Raw genomic sequence first — 14,937 nt, 5'->3', positions numbered from 1 at the left:
GCTACTTTTGATACGCATGTGCAGGGTTATCGAAAGCCATTACATTAAAATGACATATACCAAGGAGAGAGTCAGGTAGCTTTACAACATACATATTGTAGTTATCTGCGCAAAATAAATTACGCTGAGTAAGTGAAACGTTGTTTAGGCGGCACCGTAGATTTGTCTTTTTCCAGCCTCATATCAGATGTACGCAGGTCGTGATCAAGTTGTGTTCCAGTAAGTATGGCTGCAACGTTGATGACTGCTAGCTTCATTCTTGAAACGCTTAAGAAAATAATGACGGTATATACCCGTTAAATACCTGAAAGATTATATGGACCAAATACATGGGATATTAAGGCGGGGGGGGGGGGGGTGGGGGTGGAAGCAATGTTACCCTTTCTATTTGGAAATTGAAAATGTAAAAAAAAAATACTTAATTGTAAAAACACACCCACACACACGCACACACACACACAGTAAGCATAATAGTGTCAGTGGAATTATGTTTGGAAACAAATCTTTAGCCATGTGACTTATGATAATGCCAAATCACATCCGTCCTATAGATCTGCATTAAAAGATAATATACTGTACGTTAATGTCCATCAAAGTTAGGTCATTAGTAGTTCATTTGGGGAAAATCTTCTAACAAGCGCTTTATTGACTTAAACCAGTTGGACCACCACTGACCAAAGCATTAGAAGGTCCCGGCCGTCTAGTGCGGGCTTTGTTTTACACCCCTTTAAGGCCATCATTTAAGATAAGTATCTTCTCTCTTACCAGAAGAAGAAGAAGCTTTCTACTTTCAAAAGTGCGTTGTGATGAATTGCATCCCTATTTAAAAAACAAAAACAAAAACAAAAACAGAGGAAGCAATGTCATTCGTTTGCCTGCGATATTAACTATATTTCAATGTGTGTGTTTGTTTGTTGTTGTTGCTGTCTTTTTTTTTTGCAGGTCAGAAACAGCAATGACAATGATTGCCTTTACCATATTAACAAGCATTCGACTCAATGGTAATGCTGTTTCATACTTGGAAAGAGGGGAGAGCAGTCCGACTTTATTCACTACTTCATCTGCAACCGATACCAAAGCGGATGGTGTATTGTGGAAAACCATTCAAACCAAGCCGTATGCTATTACGATGTTTGGAGAAGAAGTTACAACGCAGATTCCTGGAGGAGACTCTTTGAGCAGAGACCCGTGGACCACGCCTTTAGAAGTTATATCAGCATCTTCAAGAGAAATTTTTCAGGACTCTGTGACACGTTCAAGTGATGGATATGGGTCTGATATCAGTCCGACAGTCCAGATGTTGTCTGGATGGTCCTGGCAAGCCACAGTGTGGTCGTGGTGGTTGATCATTCAGATGTTCACCGCCATACTGGGTATTGTGGGCAATTTCCTGGTGATCATCCTCCTCTTCACACGAAGAGAGCTTAGTCCCTCCACAGACAATATGATTGGTGGGTTGGCCGCGGCGGATGTCCTCGCCTCAATCTTTATGATACCACACCCACTACCACTCACGGTCCCTTCGTCGGTTCTCGGGCAGGTGTACTGCAAATTGGTGTTTTCCTCTATGTTTTTGTGGGTGTCATTCAATGCGTCGATTTTCACCTAAACGGCCATAGCTGTGGAAAGATACATGGCTGTGGCTTATCCTTTCCATTTTAAACAATAATAATGGTCACTCGGAAGAGGGTCGTCATCGTTTCTATCGCAGGAAGTTGGATCATGGGGTTCATGCTCACGACTTTTAAATTCGGAACCACAAACGTTGATAACTCCTCGAATCATTGTATTTAACCTAGGATTACTTCCAGACTCCTACTGGTACAGTCCATTAGACAACGCATTAGTTCTCCTCTCCTTCGGAAACTCCTGCGCAAACCCGATCATCTACACCGTCCGTTACCCAGAGTTCCGCGCGGCGATAGGAGAGCTGTTTTCTTCAAGGAAAGGGAAGGCTATAAGGGCGCCATTTTTCAGTGAGCAGACAGAGGGTAAACCTGTCAAATCTGTTGAGGACGTTGATTTCTAGTCGTCAATTGAGCCTTGCTTGTAACGTAATCTTAAATCATCTTTATGTTATATTCAATGAAATGAAATTTTCATATCCTTCTCTTCCATATATATATATATATATATATATATATATATATATATAGTGTGAGACGTGTATCTTCAGCTGCTAAACCCCTGGGCCGTCGCGTCTTATAGTAGTGTTGTATAACGAGAGTAAAGAAGAGGCGGTAGACGTTGCTTTTGAATCCTCACAATTTGATTTTACTTCAAGCTTTCGGGCTCTGCCCTTTATCAAGAGATGTGAGATGCACAGTTCACATTTTTTTTTTCCAATTCAATTCAAACTTTATTTCATTTTTCGAAAAAAAAAACCATAAACATTTCACTTTCTTTGGTAACAGAGAATAAGGTTACATATAATCAAAACAGAGTAAATTGAGAAAACATAATTGTGAAACCTTGGGGGTAACAAATTATGTTGTCATGAAAATTGACTGAAGTGATATAGACGATATAAAATTACACAAAATAAAATATTTGGCCTGGTTACATGCCGGCAGTCAATTGGCAGCCGGTTGTGGGGAACCGAATGAGCTGCCATCCTAGCATACACACAACACCTCACCTCAGCACGCCTAACTCCAACCACCATCACATACCACCAGAATGTTTCGGTTCCCAACAGCCGGCTACCAATTGACTGCCGGCATGTAACCAGGACAAATGTGAACTGTGCATCTCACATCTCTTGATAAAGGGCAGAGCCCAAAAGCTTGAATTAAAATCAAATTGTGAGGATTCAAAAGCAACGTCTACCGCCTCTTCTTTACTCTCGTTATATATATATATATATATATATATATATATATATATATATATATACAATGTATATGCTATCTTGCGAATCCACACGATGAAGTCCCTGCAAGCTCTTATATTGAACTTTTACTTCCTACACATTTAGAATCATCTAGCAACAACATCCAGACAAGAATGGTTCATTTTTATTATCTTCAATTAGTTTCTTATAGTCAACTATTGTTTACTAAATACCATTTGTAGTTTTCCTATTATCATGTTATGTTCAGTGGAAGACTAAAGTCAAAATACCGGTAAGTTGAATTGAATTGAATTGTATGGGAATTATATGACGGAAACATGGTAAAATGATAACAAAATACCTTTAAAAATCTTGCGCAACATAAATGCGAGTGTATCATGTTTTTCTAACAGTAGTCATGATAATACACTGCTTATTTGAAAATTCGTGTTTTGAGTATGGATATGAGCTATAAGATCTGTAACAGCCATTTGCTAATCACCTTTTACGAGACGCATCGTGAATAGAATATGCACATTTTAGGAAATGTCTTCTAACTTTTATTTACCATTTAGGGCCTACACTTATAATGTTTGCCACTGTCAAGTAAATTTAAGATTGAATGTAGAACCAAGTCCCTTCCCTCCTTTAAGTCATTGAAAAGAGGTTGCAGTATATTGCAAAGTATTTGGAATTAGTTTGCAGGGAACCATGGTGTAATCATAATATTGTGTTATGCAGCGGTATTAATCTCCCAAATGTTATCAGTAACCATGGATGCCAATAACGGTAACAAACTTTTGTTCCGTGATATTCATTCCATGTAAAATCACTGGCTAAATTTGAGAAACGTTAAGTGCAGACCATTTATCCTGAGGCTCATGCGTGCACACGCTGATTCCTAATTTTATAGCAATTAGGATAGAACGTTTATGACCTTATACCCTCTATACGTACAATGCTGTTATTGTTGTTGTTTTTCTGTGTTTAAAACGAAAATGTAATGTACAAGACATGCGCAATACGAAGAAACGGAGGATCGCCAAGCTAAACATGCCCACAAGCTTTGACACCTTCGTTTTCCTTTTTCTACATCAAATCGGCAGGAATCAATTCTGATATATACATGCATCTTCATGAAGATAACTTGATATTAATGTGAACTTTGAGGTGGGATGACATGCACTGGGGCAAACCTTATTTTAACTGACTAGTGAGTTACGCAAATTCACTCAGAGGATATGAATTGTGTGTTGCTTTACGTGGTTCTCTGATCATGTTTTCCTGAATGATATTCTGACATGCTTAAATAGCTCCTATTCTATACAAAATGATCAACTGATGATTCCATGTACCGACAACGTATCTGTGAAATTTATGACAGATGTACATTCTCTTTAGATCATAATGTTTTACCTGATATGACACGGTGTACAATGTATTTAATGTAGCCTTATGCTGAATCTTCTGACAAAGCCCTCTCGCTGTGGGGTGGCTACAACGGGTGAGCGAAGTGAGCCCAGCGCCGAGCTCTCGGCTATACGATCGCTGCGTTCGCCCTATTCGCTTATGCACGACACTGCGACGATTGCTCTGCCCCTATCAGCTGCCTATTCTCTCGAAGGATTTAGGATCAGGGTTGTGATAGAGTTTTAGGTTTAGTTTAATGTTAGAATTAGGATTAGGATTGAGGTTACGTTTGTGGGCAGAATTTCTATTTGACTTATAGCCACTGTGTTAGCGCGCAGATATTTCGTGGGAGCAACTTTCACATGAGCAAATCATTGTGCAGGAACCCTGGGAGAAAGGATAGTATAATTACATGCATTTTATGATCAGAAAACTACTTATTGTGTGACGAATTCTCAATGAAGACAATGAAAAACCAACCAGTCGTTGTCCCGCAAGTTACAAGATGTAGGACAGAGCAATTGTGATATGAGTTTGTCTGTGTGTCTCTATGTGCACTTTCATATTCGTATTTGAAACCATTCATTTTCATTTGAGTGAAAGATTTAAAGTGTATGACGTAATGGTGCGAGTTTATCGCTCTCGTCCTTTATATCTCCGCTGATATTGCACAGTTGATATAAAATACGAAAAGATACAAAGATATTGAAACTAAGAGTAATAGCGAAAAACGTACGAATGTAATACCATGATGGAAAAGAATTTGCTTAAAGTCTCAGTTACTATATAACTATGTTAACCTTTATCCCTGACTTCGTCAGATTGTGACAGCTTCTTTCCTTTAAAGCAGGAGGAAGGATATTATATATCGGTACACTTTAACATTTTGCAGTTCAATAGTTGAATAGCCACTTAAGTAACTCTCAAGTTTTTTATGTCAGATGAATTTAAAATGTTATTACTAATTTCATGGAATTACTAAAGGGAAAGTAGTGGAAACAACTTTCAGTCTCTAGTTTTGAGCTAAAAGCTGTGGTAATGATCACTAGTAATACACAGTCTCTACATTATGAAAACCATTTGAAAAACAAAACAAAACAAAACAAAACAAAGCAAAACGTTGCTTTACATTGGGTTGGGCCGGGCGGTATAGGCATACGTGTTTTGTGAAACATACGATTGCTGAAGTTGGCACCGTGCAATACGGCGGGCATACTCGGGCCGGAGACAGGGGTACACAGCAGCTAAATGTTGGCGTCATCATTTCTCAGCAATTATGTATGAACCCTGTTAGAAAGATAAAAATAAAAATATTTACATTAGGACGAATCGACACATGCCCCAAGCGATGCATTGAGTTTTAATTTGCTCTCTCCATTTATCTTAAGTACGGTATATACTGTTCGTAAAAGTACTTGCTATCGTTTTCCTACGTCAGCAAACTGTTTACGCCATCACATCGTCTTACGTATCATTTCATAAGTTACTAATTTGCTTCAGGGCGAATGATTAAGACATGCATATCGTACGATGGTGTATGGACTTTGTGAGAACTAGGCTGGACCTTTCAATCTCTCCGAAGCTGAGTGCAGGATATCTTGAGATATGTACTCTTTTCAGTTTACATACTGGGCCCAAAGGTTGCCCGCCAAATAGATAGGCAGAATGTAATATTTCTTCATCATACACAACATCATGTCATATCGCGGTTGGCAAATTTCATAACTCTGGATTGCCTGGCCAAAGCAAGCAATGTCTTGACCAAGTTGTGACACAATGGCGAAGCTTGTAAAAGCATGTATTCTGGGACTTCTTTGTAGGTTTACGTTTGCCGATGTTGGTAAGAGCTCAGCTGTGGTCGTTCATGTGGTTAAAGTGATCCATTCTTTATTTAAATTGCTGTTAGATAATACTTATTTCTTAGGAGCTTTGAATAAGATGCAGAACGTCATGGGGACCTTAGTTGTTCTGGACATTATTTGGCTACTTACAGCTTGAATCGGTGAAGTAAGAATGCCACAACCATTCGCACATTCCGTAATTGGTTGTAATGAAACTAGCGACAAGGTAATTGATAAAGATTGCTGAACGAAACCGGATTGCTATTGTGAAGCAGTACTGATTTAGTTTTACTGACAGTGACTGAAGTGAGTTATGGCTTCTAGCCTTTCATCTCGTAAAAATTGTCCACAAAAATTTTCTGTTTTTTTGTGTATTAATGTTTACTATATCGATTCATGAGTCAAATATGCTTTAATACTTCAATGGGGTATGCATCTAAGTTTTCCCCTTATTTGATTTCTACTTTGTGATATATATCGTTCATTCATAAAAAAAATTAGTCTAGATGTTCGTTTGTTTCATATAGTTACTTTTAGAATATTTTTTTTTTAAATCTTGATATCTATTTTTCATTTATATGTATTCGCACGTGAGAATGAATATGCCATTTATTTATGAATTCAATACGAGGAGTGTTTTCTTTGATCTTTAAGGTTTTATTCTCAAGTTGAATCATTATGTGTATTAGCGTGAACATTAAACTCTTATTTAGATGTGTTTGAAAAGTTACTTGATTCTTGAGGAAGCATCCTGTCATATATAGTTATAATGCTTTTCAACGATTGTAAGGAGTTCCAGAAAACGGTGAAGTCCGTCTTGTTGATGACTCGGGAAGTTACGAGGGACGCGTAGAGATCTTCTACAACTCCAAGTGGGGGACAGTGTGTGACGATTTCTGGGATATCGACGATGCCTCCGTTGTGTGTAGACAGCTGGGCTTTGCTAACGCCACCGACGCCTTCCGATATGCATACTTTGGCGGAGGGCCACCGGCTCAGCCTATATACCTTGATGACCTGGATTGTAGAGGGAACGAAACAGAGCTAGTGGAATGCGGACGCGATGGTAGGGGAAGCGAGTACTGCTATCATAACGAGGATGCGGGCGTGAGATGCTATACAGAGTACAACGAAGGTGAGAATCGAATGAAGGGTGACAATTTTTCCCAAAGGAAACCAACTTCTTCAGCTGTTTTGTTTCTTTACACTTATTTTCAAAAATGTACGGGAGAGTACAATGTCTACACATGGTGGACTTGAGCTTCCAATATGTGTATATCTGTCTCACAAAACACACAAACACACAGACACACTTACTCATAAGAATCTTTAAAATAATGAAATATTAAGTAGTGCCTCTTAAAAACCGTTGAACTTCCAATATGTGTATATATCTGCCTCACAAAACACATAAACACACATGCACATAAGAATCTTTAAAACAATGAAATATTAAGCAGCGCCTCTGAAAAACTGTTAACTTTACTTGATTTATTGCGCTTTGGCCAGAAAACGTCAAGAAAAGTATTAATAAAGAAACTATTTGCTTAGAACGAATACATATCTGCACTTCCAACTTTCCAACATTTAGATAATGAAAGAATGAAAATATCTTGGCAGTTTTTTGGGTTTTCATCGGGATGAAAACCCATTTTCTTTGCTCAAAGTTTTCGCTATTTATTATTACAATTGTTTCGGGTCAGTTTTTCCTTCCTTGTTTCAAAATATATTACAAAAAGCTGCATCGCTTCGGCGATCCCTCACATTTATTCCAAAGTTGATTTACATCATTTGGGTTTATGTCAGGTTAATGTGTGTGTGTGTGGCACACAAACACACACTATAGCTTCTGACCACACGAGCAAAGAGAGTTAAGGGTTTGGGACGAACACCGATCTAGGGCTTTCAATAGCTCAGTCGGTAGAGCACCGGTCTAGTAATCCGGAGGTCTCGGGTTCGAATCCCGATGAAAACTTTGCTCAAAGTTTTCGCTATTTATTATTACAATTGTTTCGGGTCAGTTTTTCCTTCCTTGTTTCAATATATATATATATATATATATATATATATATATATATATATATATATATACATATAGCCACTTACGTTTTGCACTGCTGCCACATGCTGTATTATTGTCGACAACATAAAAATGATTAGTTTTATATTATTATAGTCTCATGTTATATAACACACAATGTATGAAGATATTGAATTGGAGTTTTCGTTATACACCTTTATTTCAATCAATAACACGAGTTCGATATGAAATGTATTCAATAATATGAAATTAAGTATGTATATTATTATTATTGTATTCTGTTATATAATTACGAATTTATTGATGACATAGCCATTATAGACTCACGCTAGTTAGATTTATATTGTTACGAGTGTAGCCATACGAGTGAGTCATTTTTGTATCATTACAGCCCTGATGAAGGTCCTAATAAGACCGAAAGCTCGGCAATAAACACGCACGTTAATCACTATCTACGTCTACGAATGCTCTTCTTCTCGCACTCTGATATATATATATATATTATAAACTTCTAAAGAAAGTTCGGAAATCTGAGTTTGCATGATCAGCCATTTGTCATTTTTTCTTAGAAATAATTTATTTGTCCTTAGTACCACAAATAGATTGTTTGATTCTCTTCAAATGATACCATACTTATGATTATCGTTTACTTAGAGGTACAGTGCTTACAAATAATTTGTAAAGTCAGAATTTAACAGCTGCAAAATGGTCCAATTTTTGACGTCCCTTATGCAGTTTCCTCGTGATGAGTGAGTTCCCCATTGTTTCTTTGGTGTTCAGTTACTGTAACCTCAGTTGTTGTTTTTTTTTTTTGTGGAGTGAAACATGTATGCGTTCAACCAAACAGATAAACAAACACATACACACACATACACAAAAACACACAAACGATCATGACTCACACCATTTTATCTCACAGAACCTCGCCACATTAACTACAACGAAGAGATAAAGAAGTGAAATATCGTGGACTTGATTTTATTGGAGTTTCATCATTATTTTGTCTTTATTCTGTCTTTATTTTGTTTTTACTTTATGTTTAATTTGTCTTTATATTATCAATGAACAGGATCGGGGCTCAGTATCTAGTGGACGACTCAAGTGCTTGCACCACCACCTGGCACCGTGTCCTCATGCTGTTGATTAGCTTTGCGATTTGCTGCTGAGGAATGGCGTTCCACTCGTCAACCAGTATCTGACGGAGTCCTGCCAATGTCGTTGTATTTGTGACCCTTTTCCCCACAGCTCAGCCAAGTTGATTCCAAAGATGTTCTATGGCGTTGAGGTCGGGGATGCATGCAGGCCAGTCTATTCTAGTGATGCCCTCTCTCTCGAGAAAGTTGCTCACAAGTCTCGTGCTATGTGGTCTTGTGTTTTCATCTTGCAGGATTGCGTCGTCACCCATATTCCGTAGATACGGAACAGCAGTTGGCTGGAGAATTTCGTGACTATATCGCTGAGCGGTGAGGTTGCCGTCGATGTCCACGATCTCTGCCTTTTCTGCAATGGATATTCCTCCCCATACCATCACGCTCCCTTCTCCGAATGGTGTGACGCGCTCGATGCAGCGATCGTCAAAACGTTCACCCCGTCTACGCCACACCCTAGCTCGTCCATCAACTTCCCGCAGACTCGTCGCTGAACATCACCAGTGATCACCATCTGCCATTCACGTCTGTTCCAGCGAAGATGATCGCGGCACAAACGAAGGCGCGCCTGCTTCTGTTGAGCAGTCATGGTTTCTTGGCAGGCTTTCTTGCTTGGAGCTGGGCAGCGTGGAGGCGGTTGCCTACAGTTTGATCGGATAACCTTGTATTGTATCTTCTCAGAAAACATTGTTTGATACGCTGTGACGTTCGCCTGTAGAGTAAGTGCCTTGATGTAACGGTTTTTGCTGCTCCGTTGTGATCTTCGGACATTCACTCCTCGGTCTGTCCTTGACATCTCCTATTGCTCGGAATTTTTTCTTTCCATTCGGTGATGGTGCCAGGGCGTACACTGTGCCACATCTATTTGAAGCAAACTAGCTTCAATTTGCCCTATGACGCGGGCTTTTTGAACATTGCTTACACGTGGCATGATGTACAACCATAAAACCATCAAAATCGCCTGGCATGGCACCACTGAAAACGTGAATGTCAAGTTATGATGTCTATTGAAATTTGCCTTTATGGCAACCAGTTGAGAACATAAGACATAAAACAAGAGAACATGTTCCCTATTTACTCTTCACGACCATTCTCATTCATAAGAACCATTCTTGTTCATTTTGAAATTTTTCAATGCAGACCTTATCAGTCACTTTTGAGTACAGCCCTTTACCTGATAGCATAATCATAACACTGGGCAACAATTTTTTTACTTTTTGAATGTTGTCTTGATTTGTACAACTGATTGAGTGTATTTTTGTAGTGCTGAATCAGGAAATGGCATCCGTTTCTCTCCATCAGGTCAAGTTTTTGTGTTAACCCTTTGAATACTCAATTCTGTAATTCCCATAGACTTTGTACAGGGACCACTCTGTTCAAGTGGCCAACAGGTTAAGTTGATTTGAAAAATATATATATATATCTTGTGACAAAATCGATTACATTTTTGTAGTATTATCAGCTGATTTTTGTCACATATATCACCCTAAATATATTTTTAAGAGAAAAAAAATGTTTTTCCAACAACATATATTGATTACCTGATCTTAGAAACATCAATTACTGTAAACTGAATGGTGGGCATTGATAAAGGTAAGTACACGTAAATTGCATGTTGCTTCACCATTATTCAAACTTCAGGGCTTGAACTTCCGTTTCTTCGAACTCCTGGAATGCTCAGTATCAGGGAGGTCTCTCTTCAGAGTCCAACAGTAGTCAGCCATCATGACTGCGTCCCAGCGACCCCGATACTTGGCCCCGTTTCATAAAACTTGTCATCAGTGACAAGTTGTCATAGTTGTGATAAGCTACTGAAATCCTTGCACCTGATTGGCTGAGAGCAAATTTGTCATAGAAATGTGGCAGTTGTCATTGATATCAAGTTTTATGAAACGGGGCCCCAGGTCTCCATCTCTTTCATGTCCTGATGGAATCTCTCCCCCCTGCTCGTCACTCACTGAACCCAGGTTCTCAGGAAACCGGTCCATATGTGAAAATAGGTAGTGCATCTTGATGCTCATGTTGCAGCCAAGGTTTCTGAAAGCAGTCAGCATGTTGTTGACAAGTTCTGCATAGTTTCTGGCTTTAATGTTGCCAAGAAAGTTCTTCACTACCAGAACAAATGCTTTCCATGCTTCCAGTTCCACTTCATTCATTGAGTTTTCGAACTCTGGTTCTCTGATGAGCTGACAGATCTGAGGACCATCAAAGATGCCAGCTTTCTTTTTCTCCATGGACAATCCTGGAAAAGCCTGGCACAAGTAAGTGAAGCAGTCACCGTCCTTGTCCAGAGCCTTGGTGAACTGCTTGATTAAGCCGAGCTTGATGTGCAGCGGTGGGAAGAGTATTCTGTCTCGGTCCACCAGAGGGTCGTTGATGACATTCCTTTCTTTGCAAGGCACCAATTCCTCTCGCACAGGCCAGTCCTTCTTCATGTAATGCTGAGCACGGTCCCTACTATCCTACATGCACAGAAAACATGGCTACTTGGTGAAGCCACTCTGTTGTCCCAACAAAAAGTTCACCATCTTCAGGTCAACACAAATAAAACACCCATTCATGCCTGAGTGGAGTTTCCTACACACTTCATGGGGTGGCTGCCCCATTAAGTTTAGTTTTAATCCATCAACTTTATGCCTTGCTGCACTAATTTTGGAAGATTTCAAGGTTTTCATGACTACAAACCGATCCCTTTTCGACAAAATCACCCAGAACTATCGTACCCGAATACTTTTTGTCATTAAAATAAACATTTCCAATCAAAACAATTAATAAAAATGACATTTTACCCCCACCGACTTCTTCTAAAATGCTCCACATATGCGTTAATGTGAACAAAAACGTAAAAAACGACATGTGGCCGTAGCTCAAAAACTTGACCTGATTGAGCAAAACCAATGTGATTTTGGGATTCAGCGCATCAGATTTACCTAAATCAGCTGAAAAAACGCAGACAACAAATTTCTTGTTGACCAGTGTAATGAGTAGGATGTCATTTCAAAGAGATTAAATCATTATTTCATAATTGTCACCTATGGATAGGTAAATGTTTGATGTGAGGGAAGGGGTACTCTTTTTCTTCCCATTGTTACCGAATTATGCTGACAAAGTCTGTGAATGACTGAGCGCATTAACTTACATGACAACAACGAAAACTTGCAATTTTCCATGTTCCTCAAATAATCGCTTTTCATTCTTGTATACATTTCCCGCAAGGTGACATCAGATTGGCTGACGGTCCGACGTCTAGAGACGGTCGACTTGAAATCTACCACAACAACGAATGGGGAACTGTGTGCAGTACGACCTGGGGTCCTGAGGAAGCAGAGGTAACCTGTCGTCAACTAGGGAATGACGGAGTGAACAATGTGTACTACTCTCCCACACCTGGCAACGGACCTATCCACCTGTCTTACGTGGGCTGTATAGGAAATGAGACTGGACTCGTCAACTGTAACGTTACATTCAGCGATGATGGTAACAGCTCATGCACACATGGCGAAGACGTGGGAGTGGATTGTTACATTTTAATAACAGATCCCCCAGGTAAGGAATTTGGCATTTGACTACAATGTTACAGTAGGATTCTTCACAACAACCTGTACCTCTAACCTGAAAGTACACGCAATAATGTACACAATATTGCTGTTTTCAACAAAATCCTTACATGTTTCAATATAATTATTTGTTATATGTTGCTTTAGAAAGTATTTCATAAGTCCTGTTAAGAGTGTGTACAAAAAGGTATACAAACGTCTCTATCACTAAGCATCAAGATCACCAGGTAACTGTAATATTTATCATGTTTAATCATTAAATCTTATTACCACTTTTTAGGTGCATACCAGTTGATTCCAGGATATCATCCATACTCAGATGACCAGCGCTTTGAGAAATAATATGGAAAGCGTGTCTACGTAATTCATCACAATGCACATTTGGGCATAGAATGTTTTCTGCCCTTTTCAATCTTTGCATTTTTTTTTAATGGACTTTGATCTTGAGCGCATCATGAAGCATATTATTCATAACTTCAGCCTTTGTACTTTTCTTGCTGACAATAGAAGAAATTTCAAACACATTGATTACCTGCAGCTTCAGAAGGAGACATCCGACTGAATTGGGCGTCGTCGACACAAACAGTGGGTCACTTGGAAATTTACCACGAGAACTCTTGGGGTACTGTTTGTGGAGACGGGTGGGACGTTTCCGACTCGAGAGTCGCATGTCGCCAACTCGGGTACCTGTCTCCAGGATCGTTTATCTACAACATCGCGATTACAGGATTCATTGGGCCTGTACATCTTTCGGATGTCAGCTGCACTGGGGACGAGGTTGCACTTTCTCATTGCCCCCACGGTGGTTGGGGAGACACCGAATGTCGGCACACTAAAGATTTATGGTTACAATGTTATCCCGATTACTCCGGTACGTGTCAGTAAATCTTACACTTTGGACCGTAAAAGGCCAACTATAACTTCAATTATTATTCAGTTATTCAATTCAATAACACCAAAGAAGAAAGGTATTGGCTCTTTCTTTTCAGTTAAGGTAATACCAAAACTATATGTATTTGGGTCAGGGTTCTTGCAAGAGGTGATATTTGAGACGCGTAGGATTTTGACGACATGTAGGCTTATGATGCCATCGCTCAGAAGCAACTGCAGCGCATGCGCAACAATTTTCATAAAATTTTCTTTCAAAGAAAAGGAAGTACAGCTTGCATACCATATGAACGTAACGTTTTAATTACATGGTTTGTCTTAGGCTGCATCATTGTCGTGATTAATTCGTAAATTATTATATACTGATTTCCCCGTTTTAATGACCAAATTCCAAAGCTGTCATATCTTAAAGCCCGGTCACACAGCGCTTTACGGCTTAATCACGGCCAAAACACGTCAAAAAGACACAGTGGTCTCTCGTGAAGCAGACGATGTTGTTCGCGTTACGAGCTACTGTGGATTTATAGATGTGGCAGGACGCGGGGTAAAATCGGGACGGCGTCGGACGCGGTAAAAAGTTTCGAACTGCTCAAAAGTTTATTCCGCGGACAACCACGGGCGGCACACGTGGTAAAGACGTGCAACACACGTGAAACGCACGTGATAATCCGTGTTCGGGCAGTGATTAAAACTTGGGGAGACGCGGTAAGACGAGAAAGAACTGCGGTCTGTCACGGGCAGAGCACGGTCATCTGACGTGTGTTACGCGTTGGTATCACTGACAAATGGACTTTTCCGCGTACATACACGTGGCTGGACGTGGTTTTCATAAGTTTTTTTCTTAACTTTTTGAACGTGATTTAGACGTTGAGTGCTGTGTGACCGGAGCTTTATCTATGGATTTCTTGGCTTGTTCGTTCACATTGAACTTGCAGGGCTGCAGATGGGGGTCGCTGCACAATCTTCTGATCTTTGATTATTGAAACGAAGAAAAACAAAAACTAACAGATATTGAACAAGAAAATCAAACATGAAAAAAAAAAGGAAGAAGCCCGGTCCGACCAAAAGATTTTTTTTTTTTTTTTTTTTTGGGGGGGGGGGGTGACCCTGGGAAGTCTGATCTTGACGATCTTCATCGTCTTCGTCATGTATTGCTGTATTGGCTACATGGCATTGGATTACGGAAAACGAATCGTGAAAGGAACAAAGCAAACACACA

The 14,937-nt window shown here is 39.6% G+C and overlaps 1 non-coding gene across 1 annotated transcript; it reads left to right on the top strand.

Moving 5' to 3' along the window:
• The first annotated feature begins 7,985 nt into the window (after positions 1-7,985).
• Positions 7,986-8,059, top strand: Trnat-agu (transfer RNA threonine (anticodon AGU)). The gene has a single exon. It is a non-coding gene; the product is annotated as a tRNA-Thr (tRNA).
• The last annotated feature ends 6,878 nt before the right edge of the window (positions 8,060-14,937 follow it).

The sequence above is a fragment of the Diadema setosum genome, chromosome 7 (assembly GCF_964275005.1).
Source record: "Diadema setosum chromosome 7, eeDiaSeto1, whole genome shotgun sequence".
Classification (NCBI taxonomy): Eukaryota; Metazoa; Echinodermata; class Echinoidea; order Diadematoida; family Diadematidae; genus Diadema; species Diadema setosum.
The sequence above is the reverse complement of the archived record's forward strand: the minus strand, read 5'-3'. Positions and strand labels throughout refer to the sequence as shown.